Source organism: Ornithorhynchus anatinus, chromosome 18, assembly GCF_004115215.2.
Source record: "Ornithorhynchus anatinus isolate Pmale09 chromosome 18, mOrnAna1.pri.v4, whole genome shotgun sequence".
Classification (NCBI taxonomy): Eukaryota; Metazoa; Chordata; class Mammalia; order Monotremata; family Ornithorhynchidae; genus Ornithorhynchus; species Ornithorhynchus anatinus.
In genome coordinates, this window is record NC_041745.1 from 20,307,269 (window position 1) to 20,331,586 (window position 24,318).

Below are 24,318 nucleotides of genomic sequence, written 5' to 3' on the forward strand. Positions count from 1 at the left end.
CATGGTGCAACGTTGTGCTTATTAAAAACTTAGATAATTCTGAAGCCTTTCCCAAACCAGTTAATAATAATAATGATAGTATTTGTTAAGCGCTTGCTAGGTCCCAAGCACGTTCTAAGCACTGGTAGATACAAGATTATCAGGTTATCCCATGTGGGGCTTACAGTCTTAGTCCCTATTTTACAGATGAAAGAACTGAGGCACAGAGAAGTTAAGTGACTTGGCCATAGCTATGCGCTATATCTCTTCACAGAGCAGCTTCCCAAAAGAAGTACAAAAAAACCCAAACAACAACAAAAAATGCATACAAAAGAATTGAATGGAAAAATACATATTTAAATATACGCCCTTCATTTTGGAACGTGACACTACTGACAGTGAGATCCTATCCATGTATGTGGGGCTGAAAAGTGGTAACTGACCCTTCCTCCCACACTGTTTGCATGTAATGAGAGATCCTTGCTGTACTAATGAGCTTGTTCCTGTCTCTGTTTTAGAATCTCTTGATTTCCCTATCTTCCCAAAGTGTTTGCTCAAAGAGAGAAACCTCTCTGTCAGTTGCTGCTTGCCAGGCTGATTAGTCCACTGCAAATAGTCTCCTAGCAGTTTATTGTTTGAGACTCCAATTCACCATGACTTTAGACTGTATACTTCTCCCTCCTGGTTTTCATGAATGTCCCCTTTCAGTTCTCCATATGGCCTCTCCTTAGGTATCCTGCTGTCATATATTTTATTCACATGTCCTTCCAGCCGAGTTGTATTTCTCTTTGCACTGCTGCAATGAGGACGAGCTGACTCTGTTCCAGGATCTGGTTGATAATGTTGTCCTGCCATGTGATGCATCAGTCATAGCAACTACTGAAACTGCTCTGAAAGTCGAATGCCTCATCTGTAGTTGGTTCAGCCATACAGGAGAGCTGAGAAGTTCACAATGGAGAGGAAAACCATCCAGTAGGTATTCAGGAAATGTGGACATTCCTTCAAGTCCTGGATCTGTGCTCTTTCCTCAAATCCCTTCTTCTATTCTATTTTTGAGCTCATCTGCTTGGATGTCTTGGATGTTGGAGAAGCAGCATGGCTCAGTGGAAAGAGCCTGGGCTTGGGAGTCAGAGGTCGTGAGTTCTAATCCTGACTCTGCCACTTATCAGCTGTGTGACTTTGGGCAAGTCACTTAGCTTCTCTGTGCCTCAGTTACTCCATCTGTAAAATGGGGATGAAGACTGTGAGCCCCACGAGGGACAACCTAATAAGCTTGTATCTACCCAGCGCTTAGAACAGTGCTTGGCACATAGTAAGCACTTAACAAATACCAACATTATTATGTCTACAGCTACCCACTCAAATAGATGCCTCCAGCTTCTATCTACCCATTTCCTTCCTCAAGAGCCAGAAGCCAATCACTCCCCACAGCCAAGTCAGCAAGTCCTGAATATCACATTGAGATTCTCTATCAGCTGCTTTACCCATTCCAACTTATTACCATTATTACTACTATCACTATAATTATATTTGTTAAGCTCTTGCTAAGTGCTAAGCACTGAACTATACACTATGGTAGACACAAGATAGTCAGATCGGACACAATCCCTGTCCCGCATGAAACTCACAGTCTAAATAGGAAGGCAAACAAGTATGGAATTCCAATTTTACTGATGGAAAAACTGAAGTAGAGAAAAGTTAAGTGGCTTACCCAAGGTCACATGCCAGGCAAGTGGGAGAATAAGGACCACCATATCCCAGTTCATGTCCTTTCCTCTGCCCACGCTAACCCCCTTCACTCCTTTGATTCTCCTACCCCCCAAGTAAATATTTATACCATTTCGTCACCTGGAATGTGCTCCCCAATCCATTTCTCCAAACCACAAACCTTTCCTCCCCCTCCCCAGTAGTAGTTGAGTGACCCTAGGAAATGTGCTTTATCAATTTCTTTGTTGTAAAGTGGAGCTAGCCATACCAGTTTCCCCCCAGAGGCAGTTGCCAGGAATGACTGATAGAAATAATTGTACAACTTTTGACAGATTCCAGAGAACAATGAAGAGAGAGAGAAGGAGACAGAGATAGAAAGGGAGAGAGATAGAGTAGTGTGAAGCTCAGCCAGAGCTTCAGAACTTCCGCTGCTCCTTCCAGCTTTGACTCTATAGAGTAGTGTGAAGCTCAGCCAGAGCTTCAGAACTTCTGCTGCTCCTTCCAGCTTTGACTCTATATAGCTGCAGCTATTGAAAGAAGTCTCGTTGAGAGGATTCAGGAACAGGTTTGGGCAAGGTAGTTATCTAGATTGTAAACTCACTGAGGGCAGGGATAGTGCCTAACAACCCCAGGGAACTATACTGGCTCAATAATAATAATACCAGTAATAATAATCGTGGTATTTATTAAATGCTTACTATGTGCCAAACACTGTTCTAAGTGCTGGGGTAATTACAAAATTATCAGGTTGTCCCACATGGGGCTCACACTTTTAATCCCCATTTTTTTCCAGATGAGGTTATTGAGGCACAGAATAGCTAAGTGACTTGCCCAAGGTCACATAGCAGACAAATGTACATTCCAATAGCTCTGCACATAGTAAGCACTCAATAAATACTATTTAATGAATGAAAGTGGATGAGCCGGCATTAGAACCCACATCCTCTGACTCCCAAGCCCGTGCTCTTTCTACTAAGCCACGCTGCTTCTCAAGCATTTAGTACAGTTCATTCAATAGTATTTATTGAATGCTTACTATGCGCAGAGCACTGTACTAAGCACTTGGAATGTACAAGTCGGCAACAGATAGAGACAGTCCTTGCCCTTTGACGGGCTTACGGTCTAATCGGGGGAGACAGGTAGACAAGAACAATGGCAATAAATAGAGTCAAGGGGAAGAACATCTCATAAAAACAATGGCAACTAAATAGAATCAGGGTGATTTACATCTCATTAAACAAAATAAACAAAATAAATAAGGTGATGAAGATATATACAGTTGAGCGGACGAGTACAGTGCTAAAGGGGTGGGACGGGAGAGGGGGAGGAGGAGAGAGAAAGGGGGGAGAAGAGGGCTTAGCTGTGGAGAGGTGAAGGGGGGGTAGAGGGAGCAGAGGGAAAAAGGGGGGAGCTCAGTCTTGGAAGGCTTCTTGGAGGAGGTGAGCTTTAAGTAGGGATTTGAAGAGGGGAAGAGAATTAGATTGTCAGAGGTGAGGAGGGAGGGCATTCCAGGACCGCGGGAGCACGTGGCCCAGGGGTCGACGGTGGGATAGGCGAGACTGAAGGACGGTGAGGAGGTGGGCGGCAGAGGAGCGGAGCATGCGGGGTGGGCAATAGAAAGAGAGAAGGGTGGAGAGATAGGAAGGGGCAAGGTGATGGAGAGCCTTGAAGCCTAGAGTGAGAAGTTTTTGTTTGGAGCGGAGGTTGATAGGCAACCACTGGAGGTGTTTAAGAAGGGGAATGACATGCTCAGATCATTTCTGCAAGAAGATGAGCTGGGCAGCGGAGTGAAGAATAGACCGGTGTGGGGCGAGAGAGGAGGAAGGGAGATCGGAGAAAAAGCTGACACAGTAGTTTAGCCTGGATATAATGAGAGCCTGTAGCAGTAAGGTAGCCGTTTGGGTGGAGAGGAAAGGGCAGATCTTGGCACACAGTAAATACTCAATACATACCACTGAATGATTGATTTTATTTAGGGCTATGTCTATGGAGATTCTGCGAGGGCTGAGGAAAGAGGATGCATACATAGGGAAGGGGTTTTGGGGTGGATAATAAGAGTCAGTGAAACAGGACAACTTGATTATTAAGGAGCACCCAATTTGGGTGCCTTGGGTAGAAAAAGGAGAAAATGTTGAAAAGTATACCTAGATCAGGGAAGTATGCTGAACCTCTTAAATCTGGTTAAATATCATGATCATCAGATTCCTTCAAAAACAGAGGAACTAAAATCGTGTGGCCTCTCTAGCAGAGGTTATCCCACACTTGCACCGTAACATATCAGAAGCAGGTAAAATAAGGAAATCCAAGTTGCTAAAGATGCCGTCTGTCCCCTTCTTTCATTCTCCTTGGCAACTCAGGAAAATTATCCAAAATTGATAGAAGCCAGACTGAGCTGTGAAATCTAGTGAAAGCAATTTACTTGAAAGGGAGGTAATGAGAGGGCTCAAGGAATAGAGAATTCTCAGGCATCCTGGCAAACCCAAGAGAACTGAGAGCAAAGGCGGTAAGTGAAATCTAAGCAAAGGAAGACTGAACAACTACACTGGGCTTTTCTTCAGCTGAGAGCAGAGAGGCATTAATGGAAGCAACAGCAGGTGCTATTACATTTGACAGGAATGGGCAGTCTTACAAATCTCCGTCTGAAAAGTTTGTGCGAGATCTGCCTGCTCATTGGTAGATTCTAAAATTTTCTTACCTATTTAAATGAACATGCAAAATGAACAGCAAATGGTGGTTGGAGAAGGGAATCTAAATTAGCTTCTGATCATTAGTTTCTATCATTTGGAAAGCAATTTCATCTTTTGATTGGGAACGGGTGTGGGATGGGCAGTGTTTTTGCACAATCCCATTCCCCAGCTGCAGAGGATTCCCTTTACACACCGTTAAAAAGTTCAGGTTCACCCTTATCTCCTGTTGACCTTCCTGCTTCCTGTCCCATTCTCTTCTTCCATGACAATCACCTCCTCTTCTAGCAAGCAGAGATCAGTCCTGATAAGATGAAGCTCACACGAGTCTTATCTCTATCAACCCAAAATTGATGTTGGCTTCTGTACTGGAAAAGGTCCCTGAAGGGGAGCTGACATCTGGAACTATCTTTCAGTCAAGCATTAATAGATGCAGAAATTTAGCTTCCAGAAGCCAAATCAAATTCAAATCAGAATGGAACAGGTAATAGATCACTTTTCAGATGAGTTGCAAGTTTAAGGTAAGCTTGAAAACAAATATAAAACATTTACCAGCCTACATTCCTTTAATGCATTTGGCTTACTTTCAGGAAATATGCTATAAGGAAAAAAAAATAAGTGTATTCCTGTTTGAACAAAATAAATAATTTGTCCTGAACAGTGTGAGGAATGGCTATATGAAGGAAGGAAATTAATGTGTTGATGCTAAATGCATAAATGTGTTGATGCTTAGAGAAGCAGTGTGGCTTAGTGGAAAGAGCCCGGGCTTGGGAGTCAGAGGTTGAGGGTTCTAATCCCGATTCTGCCACTTATCAGCTATGTGACTTTGGGCAAGTCACTTAACTTCTCTGTCTCTCAATTCCCTCATCTGTAAAATGGAGATTAAGACTGTTAGCCCCACGTTGGGATGACCTGATTACCTTGTATCTACCCCAGCGCTTAGAACAATGCTTGGCACATAATAATACCATTATTTATAGGGAGGCAGCATGGCTTAGTGAAAAGAGCATGGGCTTGGGAGTCAGAGGTCATGGGTGCTAATTCCAGCTCCACCGCTTGTCAGCTGTGTGACTGTGGGCAAGTCACTTAACTTCTCTGTGCCTCAGTTCCCTCATCTGTAAAATGGGGATGAAGACTGTGAGCCCTACATGGGACAACCTGATTACCTTGTATCTACCCCAGGGTTTAGAACAGTGCTCTGCACATAGTAAGCGCCTAACAAATACCAACTTTATTATTATTATTATTATTATTATTAAATCCACTTCACTGATTCTCACAACTCAACATGATTATTAAGGAGCACCCAATCACAAATTTGCTGCTGCCCAGAATGAAGTTACGATATTAATCTGGGTTCGGAGTAGAAATATGGCCATGTGACTGTCTTTATTGGAGAGCCCAAAGAAAACTCATAGTTTTGACAGCAAATTTCAGAGTGGAGCAATGAAAGTTTCCATATTTTTCAGTTGCCAAAAACATTGTGTGCAACACTTCTCTTGTGTTCTTTTTGTCGGTCTTGGCTTATGTACTTTGATGCTTTTAATATAATATGTCTACAATTTTAGAAACCCTAGGCAGAATGTTGCATGCACAACTCTTGAAATAGTTGTGGCTACTTATCACATTTTACCAGCACATTCCTACATTGCTATAATATCATTAGTAGCATTTGTGTCCATGATAGGCTAGGGGGATGAATAGAGTTTAATCTTCTCCACCCTGGATGTGAAAATTAATAATAATAATATGCTGAATTTATGTAGTAGTTGAAGTTTTCAAAGCATTTTCACATTGCACTCGGTTTTGCTATAATCCTAAAGCTGGGTTCTTGTTCGACATGGCGTTAAAGAAAATTCACTCTATAGTACTCACCTATTCCAACGGCATGTGTGTGTCACATGGCATTTCTTCTAACACTATGCCTCACCACATCTGAACAGGCTTGCATTGTGAGAAGAACAGTCCCTAATTTTAGCCAAACTACATTCGGAAAGCCACATATTATGGGAGAACTGAGTGTACTTCTTTCATTTTGTCCTTAAAATATTACTGTGAGGTAAGGAAAGGCAGATATTATTATTCTCATTTTACAGATAAAGGAACTGAGGCCAGAAAGATTACTTTCCTGAGGTCACACAACAGGACGGTGGTAGAGTTGGGACTAAAGCCCAGTACTGCAAATTCTCAGATTTAGTTGATTTCTACTAGTCACTCATAAGAAAGCTGTGGATATTTTTGTAGTCTCTACAACAGCCTGTTCCCCCACCACCCCTTCCAAGAGATAACGTGAAACATTAGATGTGACATTCTAGGAAATTAAAGTGCTTAGAGAAGAGCTAGCAAGACAGTTTCCAGCAATGAGTTTACAGGAAAATAAGATATTTACTTGGTGAATAAGAAAGATGGATTTATCCTAAGCAGAGTTAATAGATGGGAACATTCAGGTATTTGGGAGCAGAAAGAAAAACAGTGGGGTGATGGATGGTGCACTTCAGATGAGTTCAAGAATGAATGAAGAGGAAACAAAATAAGAGGAAGTGAAGTAAGAAAAGATGGGGGAAGACAGCAAAGGCAAAATTGGCAGAAATTGATGGAAAGACAAGTTGGACCCTCATACGGAAAGTAAAGAAAAGACAGAGAAGGAGTTTAAAATTAGGATTGATGTGACTGAGCAGATAAGGAAAGAATTTAATTCAGTGCAAGGAATAGATGGATTAAATCATGGGAAAAGGTAAGACATGGGGAAGAAGAGGATTTTTAAGCAAACGTAGTTTATAGTAAGAATAGTAGCCTTTTCTCTCCAAAATGAATATATTCCAGAGATCCAATAAGGAAGTAGATTGGTTGACTGTGATGAATTAAAAAAAAAATAAACATTACAGCATGGCAACAGAAATATGAAGATGACAGCATTATGGTTGAACTATGGAGGTGGTGGTGGTAATGATATTTATTTTGTATTTATTAAGAACCCATCAATGCAGTGGAATACCAAATGTTTGGGAAAATACGACAGAAAGACGAGACATGTTCCTTGACCTCGAGGAGCTAACACACTAAAACTGGGATAATGAGGGTGTTAATTTTGGTATTTGTTAAAATCCTTACAATGCGCCAGACATTGTATTAATCTCTGGGTAGATATAAACTAGTCAAGTCAGTCACAGACCATGTCCCACATGGGAATCTCAGTCCTAATCTCCATTTTACAGATGAGGTAGCTGAGGCACAGAGAAGTGAAGTGATTTGCCAAGGTCACACAACAGACAAGTGGCCGAGCTGGGATAAGAACCCAGGTCCTTCTGACTTGCGGGCCCATGATCTATCGGCTAGGCAATGCTTAGCTTCTTGTAATCATAAACATTTACAAACAGTATCAAGTACAAGTCATAGGCTGCACAATTGATTAGTCATATAGAGGCAAATTCAAAGGAAAGGCAAAACCAAATTTATATTAGGGTTGGTTGCCAGGCTGATATGACTTGGGAGATGAGTCTTAGTTGGGGAAAATTTTTTGGAGGAGTGGAATTTTACGTGAGCTTTGAACATGGGGAGAGCTGTAGTCAGTAGCACTGGGGAGATATTTTCACACTGGGAATATAGAGTGGGAGGGAAGATGAAATTGGGAGAGTTGAAAGCATGTATAGTGAGAAGATTAGCCTAGTGGGAAATCCAGAGACCAAGGAATTGGGAGATCTTAATTATAAACCTGGCTCCTTCACCTACCTGCTATGTGACCTTGGCTAAGTCATTTAAATTCTCTGTGACCCACCTCCCTCACTTGTAAAAGTAGGAATAACATACCTGTTTCCCCTCCCCGTTTGGCTGTGAGCCACAGGGTGGGACAGGGTTTGTGTCTGATCTGTTGAGATTTTTACTCTTGGCACAAAGCACTTAATAAATGCTGCAATTACACATACTAATTTATGTTACATAGGGAGGAGAGAAGTGAGCAAGTTGGGGCAGGGCAAGTGAAAAGATCTGATAAGTAAATTGGACCTTGAAGCCAATCATAAGGAGGCTTTAAGGTGGTGGGAAATGTTGGGATTAAATATGCCTCGGGTGGGGAAGGCTTCTTTTAGACAGATGGGATTTCAGGAGGTTTTGAAGGTGTAGAATACCAGAGAAGAGATGTAGTCGATGGGAAAAGGCACAGGCCAGTGAGCCAATTCTAATCCTGGCAGCGTGGCTCAGTAGAAAAAGCCCGGGTTTAGGAGTCAGAGGTCATGGGTTCTAATCCTGGCTCCGCCATCTGTCAGCTGTGTGACTTTGGGCAAGTTACTTCACTTCTCGGTACCTCAGTTCCCTCATCTGGAAAATGGGGATTATGACTGTGAGCCTCACGTGGGACAACCTGATTACCCTGTATCTACCCCAGAGTTTAGAACAGTGCTCCGCACATAGTAAGTGCTTAACAAATACTAACATTATTATTATTTATTTATTCAATAGTATTTATTGAGCGCTTACTATGTGCAGAGCACTGAACTAAGCATTTGGAATGTACAATTCGGCAAGAGAGACAATCCCTGCCCGATGACGAATATTATTATTATTATTAAGGGATCTCCATTTCAGTTCATACCTAGATTAACAAGATGCAGTTTTACCCCAACTTCTACAATGTCCTTTATTTCAGATGCTTAAGAAAGGGTAAGCTAAAAAAACCCCAACAAAACAAAACATATTTCTTGGACATTCCATAAAAGGAGCTGAAAAGGCTTTCTTCCTAAAGTAACCCCCAATCCATATGCCAAAACATGGGATGCAGTGCAGCTTCTCCTTAAATTTGCAGTATGCTTTATTTATTTTCTCTTTTTTCTATCTTTCCAGTCTGTATTGACCATTCATTCTCCTGGCTTCCCCTGTGCTGTAAAAGTACGTGGATATCATGTGGAAGAACCATTCTCTCAGTGGCAACTTAGATCGTAAATTCTGACCCAGGAAAATGAAGGGACTTATGATTCTGAACCTGGAGATCAGCTGATGAGCTCAAGGTACCTGTGCTGGCTGAAACCTTTCTCTTTAGAACGCATGTTTCAAATGAACGACAAGCCAAATGGCTTGTGCAAGGGGAAGATTTGGGTTTTGTTTATTGCACATAACTTTTTACTATTAAAAGGTTGAATGCAGCGGTTAGTACTCTTGGTAGACGGTCATGTTTCATGTCTTGAGGACCTGTTAATTTTTCTGAAATGTCAAGCTGTATTTGTGGTTAATGTGGATGGAAGTGTACTATTCTTTTCTGTCTCCAAAGGAATTGTCTGTTTTTTCTCTCGATCCACATTCCATAAATTATGGAGAAACAGCTCTACTGAAGCTTGGTTAGTGCAAATGAGAAGATGTGCCCTGTATGAAAGGTTTTGAGTTTCCAGACTATTCACTTCCTCATTAAAAATTAGTAACAGAAAGGTGAAATGAAGCTGATTGTAAGGAAAATAAAAGAGTAAGAAGATTAGTCCTGAGTGTAAGTTTGTTGAAGAGGAAAAATGCAGGATTGGAAAAAAAAAAGCTTGGAAGTTTACAGTGTCAAAATGCCAAGAAACAGATGAGAATTAATCAAGCACCCAGGTGGGAAAACCAAAAACAAATGAAAGATAAATCTGTTGGATTTTTTTTGGTGAGAGAGTAGTGAATTATTGACTCTGGGGAAAGCATTAACTCTTTCAGAGGGTTCAGTGAAATAAAATGTTCCCCGGAACGAGCTAATGTTAGTGTGACATCAATCAATCAATCAGTCACTGGTATTTATTGAGCATTTACTGTGTGCTGTACGAAGTCTTTGGGAGAATACAGTGCAACAGAGATAGTATACATATTCCCTGTTCACAAGGGGCTTACAGTGTAGGGGGGAGATGCACATTAATATAAATAAATAAAATATATGTACATAAAAACATGATCATTTCATCCTTTTCTTTCTGAGATGGACCAGTAAATTCAGACAGTCATAATTATGACCCATTTGATCCCTGGAAACTGTGCCTTAAGAAGAAATATGTTAGATCCAATGTTCTCATAAAGACATTGTAAATCAGTTCTGAACCAGGATCAGAAAACCGTTTTTACCAAAAAAAAATTAGCCATAATTGTATACCCAATTGATTATAGATGAGTAAAATATAATGTATTCGTATGGAGTTGGAGAGCTTTCATGACAAGGTAGCAGAAATTTATTTCAACAGAAGTAAAATGGACCTCACCAGAGTGACTTCAACTGACAACTGGAATGCCCTCCCCCTTCATATCTGACAGACCACAACTCTCTGTATGTTCAAAGCCCAACTGAAATCATATCTCCTCCAGGAAACTTTTGCTGTGGCATTCATTCGGTCATATTTATTGAGCACTTACTGTGTGCAGAGCACTGTACTAAATGCTTGGAAAGTACAAATCAGCAACAGAGACAATCCCTACCCAACAGTGGGCTCACAGTCTAGAATCTCTCACCATTCCCCCCTCCCTTTTTTCCCCCCACCTTTGTGGGGGAAAGCTGCTTAGTGAGAAGCAGCATAGGATAGTGGACACTGTGTGATCTGTCGTACAAAGCGCCGGGGTAGATAGAAGCAAATCAATTTGGACACAGACCTTGTCCCACATGGGGCTCCCAGTCTTAATCCCCGTTTTACAGATGAAGTAACTGAGCCACTGAGAAGTTAAGCAACTTGCCCAAGGTCACACAGGAGACAGTTGGTCAAGCTGGGCTCAGAACCCAAGTCCTTTTGACCCCAGGCCCAAGCTCTACATATTAGGCCATACTGCTTCTTTTGTAATAGAAAGATATATATTCTCATATAAAGATGAGCCTTTGAAAAGGTTAAGAAGAGACGTACCTCCTACTGCTGCCCAAGGCACTGTGGAATCCAAATTCTTATTTAGGAAGTGGTCAGTGGGATTGTCAAGAAACTAGGCACTGACTTGGTCTGGTCTGTTCCTGGAGTAGTTTCTTCTATTGCGAAGAAACACTCGAGGGGGTATAAGGAATGTGTGGCATAGCACAGTTCTTTCCTCACCTAGCCTAAAACATACCCCTGAAATCAGTTAGATAAGTCTAAGAACAGTGCTTCTTAGACTTAATGAATACCATTTATATAGAAAAAGGAATAAGAGAAGGTAAAATGACAAGTTCAGCTTTAGGTATGTTGAGTTTGAGGTGTTGGCCTGACATAATACTAATAATTTTGGTATTTAAGCTATGTGCAGAGCACTGTTCTAAGCGCTAGGGTAGTTACAGGGTAATCAGGTTGTCCCACGTGAAGCTCACAGTTAATGATGAAGGGTCGCAGGGAGGAAGAGCCGGTGTCTCTCTTCTGCTTGGCCACACGTCGTACCTGTCCGGTAAGGTTCCCATTTCATTCTGTCCCTTAATATACCATGATCATCGCAGCCATCTCTACCTCATTTTGAAAATGGCACCTTGGTTTTCAGAGTCTGAAAGAACATAACATTTTGAAACCTTCATCTTAGTTTTATTTTAGATTTTTAGTAATAATAATAATAATGTGGGTATTTGTTAAGCGCTTACTATGTGCCGAGCACTGTTCTAAGCGCTGGGGTAGACACAGGGGAATCAGGTTGTCCTACGTGGGGCTCACAGTCTTCATCCCCGTTTTACAGATGAGGTAACTGAGGCACCAAGAAGTTAAGTGACTTGCCCAAAGTCACAGAGCTGACAAATGACAGAGCCAGGATTTGAACCCATGACCTCTGACTCCAAAGCCCGTGCTCTTTCCACTGAACCACACTGCTTCTCAAACCCGCTCCCCAAATTGGCCTCAGATTATAAACTCAAGAAAATTCCAGTGATTAAAATAGTGAAAGGTATCTAGATCCCCTCAGCATCAAGAATTCCAGAGGCACTGTTGCCTATTGGAAAGAGTGTGGGCCTGGGAGTCAGAGAGCCTGATTCCAATCCCAGCTCTGCCATTTGTCTACTGTGTGACTTTGGGCTAGTCACTTAACTTCCATGTATCTCAGTTACCTCATCTGTAAAATGGAGATTAAAACTGTGAGCCACAAGTGGGAGATGGCCTCTGTCCAGCCTGATGATATTGTATCAACCTCAGTGCTTTGTGCAGTGTCTGGTACATAATAAGCACTTAATGAATACCATGTATATAGAAAAAGGAATAAGAGTTAGAGGGTAAAATGACAAGTTCAGCTTTAGATATGTTGAGTTTGAGGTGTTGGCCTGACATAATACTAATAATTTTGGTATTTAAGCGCTTACTATGTGCAGAGCACTGTTCTAAGCGCTGGGGTAGTTACAGGGTAATCAGGTTGTCCCACGTGAGGCTCACAGTTAATCCCCATTTTACAGATGAGGTAACTGAGGCACAGAGAAGTGAAGTGACGTGCCCACAGTCACACAGCTGACAAGTGGCAGAGCTGAGATTTGAACCCATGACCTCTGACTCCCAAGCCCGGGCTCTTTCTACTGAGCCACGCTGACATCCAAATGAAGATGATCTGGAAAAAAGATACGGTAGGGCAAAGACTGTATCTGTTCTGTTTAGGGCAATGAAAAATTATTCTTATTTTCAGTGTTTAGAGGAATTATGATATAGTGTGTCTGATTCTTCAAGAGTTCTGGACCACCCTCTCACTTGGATTTGCACCCTTTATTCACATCTCCCTCAGCCCACAGCACTTGCTTACATATCCATAATTTATTTATATTAATGTCCACCTCCCCCCTCTGGACCTTAAGCTTGTTATGGTCAGGGAAAGTGTCTACCAACTATGTTATATTGTGCTTTCCCAACTGCTCAGTACAGTGTTCTGCACACAGCAAGTACTCAACAAATATGATTGAATGACAGATTGAGTTCAAGTTACTTTCTAGTCATATGCCCAATGCTTCAGGAAGCTGTAGTATCTCTCTCAGTCTATAGAAGCACTGTGGCTCAGTGGAAAGAGCATGGGCTTAGGAGCCAGAGGTCATGGGTTCCAATCCTGGCTCCACCACCTGTCAGCTGTGTGACTTTGGGCAAGTCACTTAACTTTTTGGTGCCTCAGTTACCTCATCTGTAAAATGGGGATTAAGACTGTGAGCCTCACGTGGCACAACCCGATTACCTTGTATCTACCCCAGTGCTTAGAACAGTGCTCAGGACATAGTAAGCACCTAACAAATACCAACATTATTATTATTATTATTAAAGGGCACAATAGTGTGTCTATATCACTGCTCTAAGAGACTCCATGGTAGCCTGTCAGACTAATTGTGGTTTCTGGAAGAGCTATCTTCAAGGAAGCTGTGTAGGTCCTGGAGTGCATGAGTTCAAGGCTTACAAACATTTATGAAATTTTGGAATATTGTCCAAAGCATATAAAGTCAAAACTTTCAAATAAACACCTTGCCACCACCCTTTGCTGCTCCTAAGCATCCCCCTGGAAGAGATATTATTTAAGGTCTTTCTCTCCCAAATTGAAGCTTGATTTCAATCCCGTTTAAAAAAAAAAAAAAAGAAAGAAATGTGTGCTAGAATTGACCTCTTCTCCCAGCAAGGAAAGGTTTGGCCTTGATCTCAAAGCCATTTAACTAACAGAGTAAGCACAATTTCCTCATCAAGTTTCTTTTCTATGTGAGAGAAAATCCATATCAACCATTTACCTCCAAGGATGCTTGGAAAATGCTATCAGTTCAGCTGGCAGTATTAATTGGCAGTGAACAGTTTGTTACTCTGCACTCTCAAATACAAAGAAATGGATGATATTGCTTAGGTTTAAGGTTGCTTGGAAAGATGGAGGCTGCCTCCTTTCTGGAAATAGAAGATATAGAATAGTCTCTCCAAAGAGAGTCAGACAGAGTTGATTTAAAAAAAAAATTGCTTTTAAAAGTTTCCTCAGACAACGATTGGGCAAATAAATATAGAAAGTTGACCAGAATCCATTTCTTTTATAACCAGTTCACTGCCCCTCCAGGTAATAAAATAAATGAAATCAACATTTGTGATTTCTCATCCAGCATAAGCTACTCACCCTGAGAAAATGGGAGATTGGCTATTCACAATGCAGCACGAAAGTTGTTTGGCCAACTCCTGTTCATCAGATGGGGCACAGAGACAGCTTGGCAAATGAAATCCACAGATGGTCCAAAATGCTCATTAGAGCAGACACTGTGGTTTCAACTTCCTTCACCCCATCTTTTACCTCCCTCTATTACTGCTGGTTCCCTTGACACCTGAAAGAAGGAATATGGTCCCCTATCACTAGAGATGGTATGGCTCCCCAAATCAGTCATGGACTGGAGCAGTAAGCCCACAGACCACTGGGAGAGACTGAGACACGTTGCTTAGACATTATTAATTCATTTGAGACAGTGCATGTAGAAATAACAACGGGGGCCCACTAACAGCAAGATAGTAATCATAATCATTACTGTAATAAGAATTACTCATACTACTCAGCCCTATCTTCACAACATTGCTAAAATCTCCCCTTTTCTCTCCATCCAAGCCGCTACCACGCTGATCCAAGTACTTGTCTTATCCCACCTCGACCACTGCATCTGCCTCCTTGTTGACCTCCCTGCCTCTTGTCTTTCCCCACTCCAGTCCATACTTCACTCTGCTGCCCAGATGATTTTTCTGAAAAAATTCAGTCCATGTCTCTCTACTCCTCAAGCACCTACAGGGTCTGCCCACTGACCTCCCCATCAAACAGAAATGTCTTACCTTCAGCTTTAAAGCACTCAACCAGCTTGGCCCCTCCTATCTCACCTCACTGAACACTCAGGTCCTCTAGCACCATCTTACTCACTGTGCTCTGATCTCATCTATCCCCCTGCCAAAACCTTTCCAACATCCTCTCCTGGCCTGGAACTCTCTGCCCCTCCATACATGCCAGAGCACCACTCTCATTCATTCATTCAGTCAGTCAGTCATTTACTGAGTGCTTTCTGTGTGCAGAGCACTGAACTAAATGCTTGGGAGACCACAATACAATAATAAACAGGCAAATCATCTGCTCACAGTGATGTTACAGTTCAGAGTGGGGAGACAGACATTGATGTAAGTAGTAAATAAATTACAGATATGTACATAAGTGCTATGGAGTTGGGAAAGGGGATGAACAAAGGGAGCAAGTCAGAGTAATAATAATAATAATGTTGGTATTTGTTAAGCGCTTACTATGTGCAGAGCACTGTTCTAAGTACTGGGGTAGATAGAGGGTAATCAGGTTGTCCACGTGAGGCTCACAGTCTTCATCCCCATTTTACAGATGAGATAACTGAGGCAGAGAGAAGTTAAGTGACTTTCCCACAGTCACACAGCTAAGTAGCAGAGTGGAATTCGAACCCATGACCTCTGACTCCCAAACCCGGGCTTTTTCCACTGAACCACACTGCTTCTCTAAATAATTTGGAGTGCGGCAGTGGTGGGATTCTAACCCACAGCACTGAAATGACTGGAGCCTAAATCTAATGCCTTAGACCACTCTGCCAAGCTACCGCCCAAAATGGTATTTGTTAAGCGCTTACTATGTGCAGAGCACTGTTCTAAGCACCAGGGTAGATACAGGGTAATCAGGTTGCCCCACGTGAGGCTCACAGTCTTAATCCCCATTTTACAGATGAGGTTGCCCACAGTCACACAGCTGACAAGTCGTGGAGCAGAGATTCGAACCCATGACCCCTCACTCCCCAGCCCAGGCTCTTTCCACTGAGTCACGACACAGAAGAGAGTGAGAGGAGAGGAAAGAGGGGGCTTATTTAAGGGAGACTTCTTGGAGGTGTGCCCTCATTAAGTCTTTGAAGTAGGGAGATTCACTATCTATTGGATTTGAGGAGGGAGGACATTCCAGGCCAGAGGCAGTATGTGGGTGCTGGGTCGGCATGAGATAGATGAGATCAAGGCACAGTGAGATTAGCATTAGAAGAGCAAAGTGTGAGGCTGTGTGGCAGTAGGAGAGTAGCAAGGTGAGGTAGGACGGGGCATGGTGATGGACTGCTTTATAGCCATTGGTGAGGAATTTTTGTTTGATGCGGAGGTAGACAGGCAACCACTGGAGTTTCTAGAGGAGTGGGGAAACATGTCCTGAGGGTTTTTGTAGAAAAATGATTCAGGCAGCAGAGTGAAGTATGGACTGGAGTGGAGAGAAATCAGAGGCTGGAAAGTCAGCAAGGAGATAGGATGAGTGATTGCATTAACAAGGTAGCAGTTTGGAGGGAGAAGAAAGAGAAGATTTTAGCGATGCTGTGAAATTGGGACTGATTCTCATTCCAGGAGCCCTTCCCAGATTAAATCCTCTTTTGTCCAGCTTCCTCTCCCTTCTGAATCATCTATGCACTTGAATCTGTGCCCTCTGGGCATTTGCTATTTGCCCCACCCTCAACCCCACAGCACTAAAGTACATATCCTTAAATCGTATATTATTAATTATTTATTTCTATTAATGTCCATCTCCTCCTCTAGACTGAAAGCTCATTGTGGGCAGGGAACCTGACTGCCAACTCTGTTGTATTGTACTCTCCCAAGCTCTTAGTTCAGTGCTTTGCACATAGTAAATAATAAATGCCACTAATTGATTGATATTTATTGCAGTGCCCTTCGGGAAAGTACAATAAATACAAAAGGCAAATTCCACAACTACAAATTCCTAACATTCCACTGGGCAGATAGGCAGGCACCACAATATTTACAAATAGTGGAATCAGAGTAATTTGATTGTATAATTTAAAATAAGTATACAAATACTGAGGGTCAGATAAATGCACATATGCTAAATAAATACATATATCCTAGAGATGGCTGATGGGTTTACAAGACTAGCAGCAAGGCCTAATGTACAGAGATCAGGCCTGGGAGTCAGAAGGACCTGGGTTCTAATCCCAACTCTGCCACTTTGTTGTGTGACCTTGGGCAAGTCACTCCACTTCTCTGTGCTTCAGTTACCTCATATGCAAAATGGAGATTTAGACTGTGAGCCCCATATGGGGCATAGATCATGTCTGATCTGCTTAGTTTTTATCTACCCCACCCATAGTACTTTGCCAGGCACACAGTAAGCGCTTAATAAATGTTACTAAAAAAAAAAAGAAGAAGAAAGACTACCCCTAGTCTTAATTAATCAGGGGAGGCTTGTTGGAGAAGATGGTATATTAGGAGCACTTTGAACTTGATGATAGTTGTGGTCTGTTGCATCAGGAGAAGGGGTTGAGGAAAGGGAAGGAGTAAAAAGATTGGGGAAAAATGTGAGCTGTGGAAAGAGTTGAGAGTGAGGAAATGTTAGAAGGTCACGCTCTGCTCCACTTTCACCACCTTTGAAGCCTTACTGAAGTCACATCTCCTCCGAGAGGTCTTCCCAGATTAAGCCCTCTTGTCCCTGGCTCCCTCTCCCTTCTGCCCCGTCTATACTCATTTGTATATATTTTTATTACCCTATTTATTTGGTTAATGAGGTGTACGTCCCCATGATTGTATTTATCGTGATGATGTCTTGTTTTTGTCTGTCTGTCTCCCCCCGATTAAACTGTGAGCCCGTCATCGGGCAGGGATCGTCTCTATCTGTTGCCGAATTGTCCATTCCAAGCGCTTAGTACAGTGCTCTGCACATAGTAAGCGCTCAATAAATACTATTGAATGAATGAACCTTGAGAGGGACAAAGTGAGTGAGATGGTGAGTACTAAGTGGGTGATGAGTGCTGATGAAAATATGATTTTCCATCAAGAGGAAGTCAGGGGCTAGAGAATAGGAGCCCCATTATAAGTAATTCACTACATAACCCTCCCCAGGAAATAAGCAAAGCCAGAAATATGTAGGGCCCATACTCTATAGCAGTTTATGTTGTCCCTAAATTCCTTGTGATATAAGGAGGGCCCAGAACATTGACATGATTTGCCTGAATGATTTATTTAGACTCTCTATGTCTGAGATCTTATTTGCATCTAGGTTATTGCATCAAGAGCTGAAGAGTCCTCTAAAAGTCACCTAGTCCCGCCCCTTCTCCCTGTGTAGAAGAATGTCTAAATGGTCCAGAAAAGATGGTTGTTTATTATGTTTTTTAAGCTCTTTTATGGGTAGAAGTTCCAGAACTTCCCTTTTCAATGTTTTTCAACGTTTTATCACCCTTACAGGCAAAGGAATATTGCTCTAACTGAGCTCCCTTTTTCTGTGATGTATGCCAACTGACTCCATAGTTCTGTGTTCTTTCAGTGCTGCTTCTCTAGAAACAAGACAAGCAAACAAAAAAACAGGGAATCCAATGAACTCTGAATTTGTAGAGAATATCCAACCCCGTCATCTCCTATATATAGGACTAACACTTATGAATGCCCTCTTCTATTTCTCTCTCTCTCCTTTGTTCACGCTTTCCAGGTTTTGCGGATTTCACTGTCCTTTTAAAGTGGATTCAGGAGTTAAGATAAATCTACAAAGCCCTAAATGGATGAATCCCAGCTTAGCTGCAAAGTCACTTATTTCTCTATAAGGCCGGCTGAGATAAGCCTTGGTGTACAGTTTGACAACTCCCTAATTTTGGGAAAGTGATGACAAGATTTATTCTCCTGAGTCTTAGTTTGGAAATTGACTTCTATTCCTCCTCTGGTAAAGTCCAGGTTTATCACCCTTTAGCTCAAAATAGCATCTTTAATTGACTCTAAGAGGATGGTATTTGTCCCGTTAAAGAACCCTTTCGGGGATAAGGTTCATTGGAGCAAGTAGCTAATTTCCTTTGTTCCTTTCAAATACAGGTGTGAATGGGAAAGTGCAGTTTGGGCCCTAAATTATCCCTGTTCACTCAGTGTGTTTGCTGCATACAAGTGGAGTGGGAATGTTTATGGATTCCAATTAAATACGGAGAAGATAAGGGGATATATCCTGGTATAGATTTTAAAGTCCCTGGGAGAAAAAGCTACTGAGAAAGAAGCACCAGATACTGCAACTTTGCTCCTGACAATAAAGCAGTATTTGACAGGAGAAGGAAAATGCCCTTCTTGGTGATGATGATGGCCTATTTGTCTCCAAAACGATAGCAGAGGTGAGACAAACTCCTTGGTAATCATCAATGTTCTACATCATCACAGATCTTCTAAGACCTGGGGTGGATAGCAGCATTTTCAATGTGTATTATGTGCCAGAGAGTCAGGTCAGAGAGAAAGAGAATAATTCCAAATTCAGGATCTAATTTGGTAGTTACATTCCAGCAGTCACTCAATTCAAAGGGACATTTGATTATTGTAGAGGAAAACTTTTCTACCATGACATAGATGTCTTGTCAAATGACACCAAAGGTGGATGTCAGGACTTAACCCTTCTGTGACCTTTGCACCTTTGCCCAGAAACATTCGTATAAAAGTCCTAAGCCATCTCCCTTCACCTTCACTTAGCTCCACTGCATTTCAGAGCAACATTAAATACTCTGGCCATTGATTCAATTACCACTGTGCCTTTCACTCTTAAACTCACTCTAATTGAAGTGGTTAGCTGGTTAATGCTTTTCAATTATCACTTCCGAATTGATTGACTTGCTTTCCCAGTGGAATCTAAGAACCGTGATGGGGATTTCTATTATATGTGCTCTGTTAGGTCAACCCATAGTGACACTTGGATGGGATTCTGCTTGGACAGGAAGTTCTAGAAGTCCTCCTGTTCCCTGGGCCTCCTGTCTCCTGGTGTCAAGAAAAACCCCCAGTGCTGAAGGCTAATAGTTCATAGAATTTCTCCATTCATATGGAATCCCTTGGAAAACTTGGAAGACTAAGAATCCATTTATATTGCAGCAGAACTCTTGCCAATGCATCCAGTTCACAGATGATCTCTTCTAATGGGGGCTTTTCCTACTTTCTAAATAACAGTCCAAAAAGAGATTATGTTTACCTAAGAGTGAGCAAAATCTCCCAGTGTGGGTGGGAAGTGTGGGTGGGAAAGACTGTGAGCCCCATGCTGGACAAGGACTTGTCCTACCTAATTAACTTGTGTGGTCCTCAGCACTTAGAAAAGTGTTTGACCTCTAGTAAAAAATCATAAAGAATAAAAAATTAAGACTTTAGCGAAATGGGTGGTTCTTCAGGTTCATGAAAATGGGGGCAGTTGCCCTCTAGTCTTTCCAAGCAGAGTGTCTTTATACAGGGCATTCTGCCTGTCTGTAACCTGAGCCTCCATGGTTGCCCTTGAAAGTCCCCGGGAGGATAAATGCTCCATGAAGTCAGTAACCATGTCTTTTCTTTACCATGAAACTGAAGTGCCATTAGCACAGACCCATAATCTAGTGTTCTTTAAAGCATTCAATCACCTTGCCCCCTCCTACCATACCTCACTACTCTCCTAGTACAACTCAGCCTGCACATCTTTCTCCTCTAATGCCAACCTTCTCACTGTACCTCGATCTCATCTATCTCACTGCCAACCTTTCACCCACATCCTACTTCTGTCCTGGAATGCCCTCCCTCTTCATACTTGAGAGACAATTACTCTCCCCTCCTTCAAAGCTTTACTGAAGGCACATCTCCTCCAAGAGGCCTTTCCAGATGAAATCCTCTTTTACTCTTCTCCCACTCCCTTCTGTGTCACCTTGACTTCCTCCTTTTATTTATCCTCCCTTCTCAAACCCCCCCACACTTACCTACATAAATGTAATTGTACTTTTTTATACTAATGTCTGTCTCCACCTCTATTCTGTAAGCTTGTTGTAGGCAGGGAATTTGTGTTACATTGTTCTAAACTACTCCCCCAGCACTATTTGCTCTACACACTGTAAATATTCAGTAAATATGATTGATTGACTGACTGACTACTGTGACTCCAGTGAGAATTCAATAAAGTCCTGCTGATTTACTGACCGACTGATTCTTTCATTCATTCATTCAATAGTATTTATTGAGCGCTTACTATGTGCAGAGCACTGTACTAAGCACTTGGAATGTACAATTCGGCAACAGATAGAGACAGTCCCTGCCCAGTAACGGACTCACAAGTCTAAATGGGGAAACAGACAGCAAGCAAAAAAGAACAAAACAAGTACTGCATCCCAGGAATCATTAGTAATGCTAAGAACTTGAATATAACTTTATTTTTATAGAACACTTTCTCATTAATGATCTAATATTATCCTCACAAAAGAACATGGGCCTGGGAGGACCTGGACCTACATTCTAATTGCAGCTCTGCCAATGACTTGCTATGTGACCTTAGGCAAGTCACTAAAGTTCTCTGAGTCTCAGTTTCCTCCACTGTAAAATGGGGACTAAATATTCATGCAGTCATATATATTGAGCACTTACTGTATGCAGAGCATTGTACTAAGCACTTGGGAGAGCACAAAATAGCAACAGACATATTCCCTGCCCATAATTAATTAATTCAATCATATTTATTGAGCAGTTACTGTGTGCAGAGCACAGTACTAAGCTCTTGCGAAGTACAATTTGGCAATAGAGACAATCCCTACCCAACAACGAGCTCACAGTCTAGAAGGGGGAGAGAAATGACAAAACAAGAGAGGCTTCAGTAGCATCAAAATAGATCAGTAGAATTATAGATATAGACACATCATTAATAAAATAAATAGAATAATAAATATGTACAAATATGCACAAGTGCTGTGGGGTGGGGGAGGGAGTAGGGGCAATGAGGAGGGGAGGAGGAGCAGAGGAAAAGCAGGGGGCTGAGTCTGGGATAATGAACTTACATTCTAGGGGGGAGACAGAGATTAATATAAATAAAATGAATTACAGATATGTTAGAGATGAATTACCAGTTCTCCCTCCTACTTAGGCTGTGAGCCTCATGTGGGAAAGGGACTGAGTCCAACTTGATTAACTTGCATATGCTGCAGTGTGTGGAACAGTGTTTTGCACATAGTCAGTGGCTAAGTGCCTTAATAAATGGTTGGGAAGGGATGGTATCATTCTCCCCATTTAACAGGTGAATAAAATGAGGAACAGATAGGACCAAGATAAGAGCTTGAAGCAGTGTCAAAGCCTTCTGGAACTTAGGAGAGGAAAGAGGAGAGCTGTTCTCATCTTGGCCCAGGCAGGGATGTAACTAACAACCTCCTGCCAGTGAAGGGCAAATTAAGTTAAAGATTCAATAAGCAGCTCACCTCCTCCAAGAGGCCTTCCCAGACTGAGCTTCCCCTTTTTCCATTGCTCCCTCTCCGCCCTCTGCTTCCTTCCCCTTCCCCCCTTCACCTTCCCTCAGCTAAGCCCCCTTTCCCTCTGCTCCTCCCCCCTCCCTTCCCCTCCCCTCAGCACTGTGCTCATTTGTATATATTTTCATTACCCTATTTATTTTGTTATTGAGGTGTATAGCCCCTTGATTCTATTTATTGTGATTATATTGTCTTGTTTTTGTCCATCTATCTCCCCCGATTAGACTGTAAGCCCATCATTGGGCAGGGATTGTATCTGTTGCCGAATTGTATATTCCAAACGCTTAGTACAGTGCTCTGCACATAGAGCTCAATAAATACTACTGAATGAATGAATTCGCCAGTGAATGAAACCATCATGCAGAAGGGCCACTTCACCAGATCCTCCTCCTACTTGGAAAAACTCCAGGGATCATCAAGGAAGCCCAAAACAGCCATTTCCAAAGCCCAGCTCTCTCTCCCCTTTTTATTTTATGGTAGCTGCCAAGATTAATGTATTCCCAACAGTGACTAGTAGAAGAGTGTGTGTGCCATGAACAGGAGGTGACACAATTTCACTAAAGCCTGGCACATGTGAACTTTACCTAGAGCAGGTCCTGCAGGCCTGGAAACTCACTGTCTACTAAAGCAGGGGATAGGGTGTCATAGCATAGAAGCCTCTGTCTTTGTTGTCCTCTTGAGGATTAAATTCTAGACACCTTAACCACAGAGAGAGGTACCAAAGATAAAGTGGTAAATAAAGTAGATAACAAATGAGAAAGTAAATAGACTAAAGAGCGCTGTGTTGTGCAATAATGTTGGTGGACTATGTCTGCAGAGTGCTTTGCTTAACTTGTGTTAGAGGAGGAAGTCTTTACTTCTAGTCAGAGAAATTCAGGGATTTGGACGAGGTTTTGAAATTTCTGATGGAAGGGAGGTAGAAATTAACTGCGTTCTTAGATACCTTGAAGATACTTTCTTTAAATACTGTAGCATAGAAATATTTGTGATGTCACCAAATGGAGAAAGATCACGTAAAAAGACAAGCAAAAATCAAAATTGATTATTGTATATGAAAATGCTCTCATTTTAACTTTTCTATTACTTTTATGCTTCTTCCCCCAAATTTCATGTTCTTAGTCAAAAAAAAAAAGCTTCTCCTGATTTCAACCTGGTATATTCTTATTAGTTTACCAGACAGCTACTATAGTGGTGCCCAATTAAAAGGAAAAAAAGCCATCCTAAACAAATTATGTAAATTTAATGATCTCATCATTCCTCAATTAAACCCAAACTTGATCATTTGAAGTGCAATTTCTAGTATTGAATTTTCAGTTTTAACTAAAATTATATACATGGCTTGATTGATTAAAGTTTAAATAAATGCTAGCAGGAAAGAGAACTGGAGAATATGTTTACTCTTTTCATTTGATTACTCTATGAAACCCATGGTGAGCAGATGCTGTTTCCACCTCTGTTTCGCTTCTCTACTGGGATATTCATAACAGCTACATTACAGAGCAGCTATTTGCTACTCTATCTTTATGTGGTTTCCAAGTAGGAAACATTTCTGATGCTATATTTTCAAGACTTTTTAAAGACAAAAGACTTTGCTAAGGTTATCTAACCGTTCAGTTAATTGGAGTTTTTTTTATTAAAATGTTTTCCTCAAAAATCTACTCTTTCATTGTTCTATTAGCTCCATGCAGTTAAGCCTAAAATAGCATCTTTGACAGTATCATCTGACTCATCCTCTGCTGCTTCTAAAAGACAGATTTATACCATTAAACACTCTGCTTCACAAGGTTCAGACAGAAAGTGAAGACTCCTGCTTCCACAGTCAATCATTAACCAAAGGTGATAACAGCCCAT

The 24,318-nt window shown here is 41.7% G+C and overlaps 1 long non-coding RNA gene across 1 annotated transcript; it reads left to right on the top strand.

Annotated features, from left to right (window-relative positions):
* Positions 1 to 4,621: 4,621 nt before the first annotated feature.
* On the top strand, positions 4,622 to 9,831 carry LOC114805501. The gene is made up of 2 exons (XR_003753477.2): positions 4,622 to 4,891; positions 9,207 to 9,831. It is a non-coding gene; the product is annotated as an uncharacterized LOC114805501 (long non-coding RNA).
* The last annotated feature ends 14,487 nt before the right edge of the window (positions 9,832 to 24,318 follow it).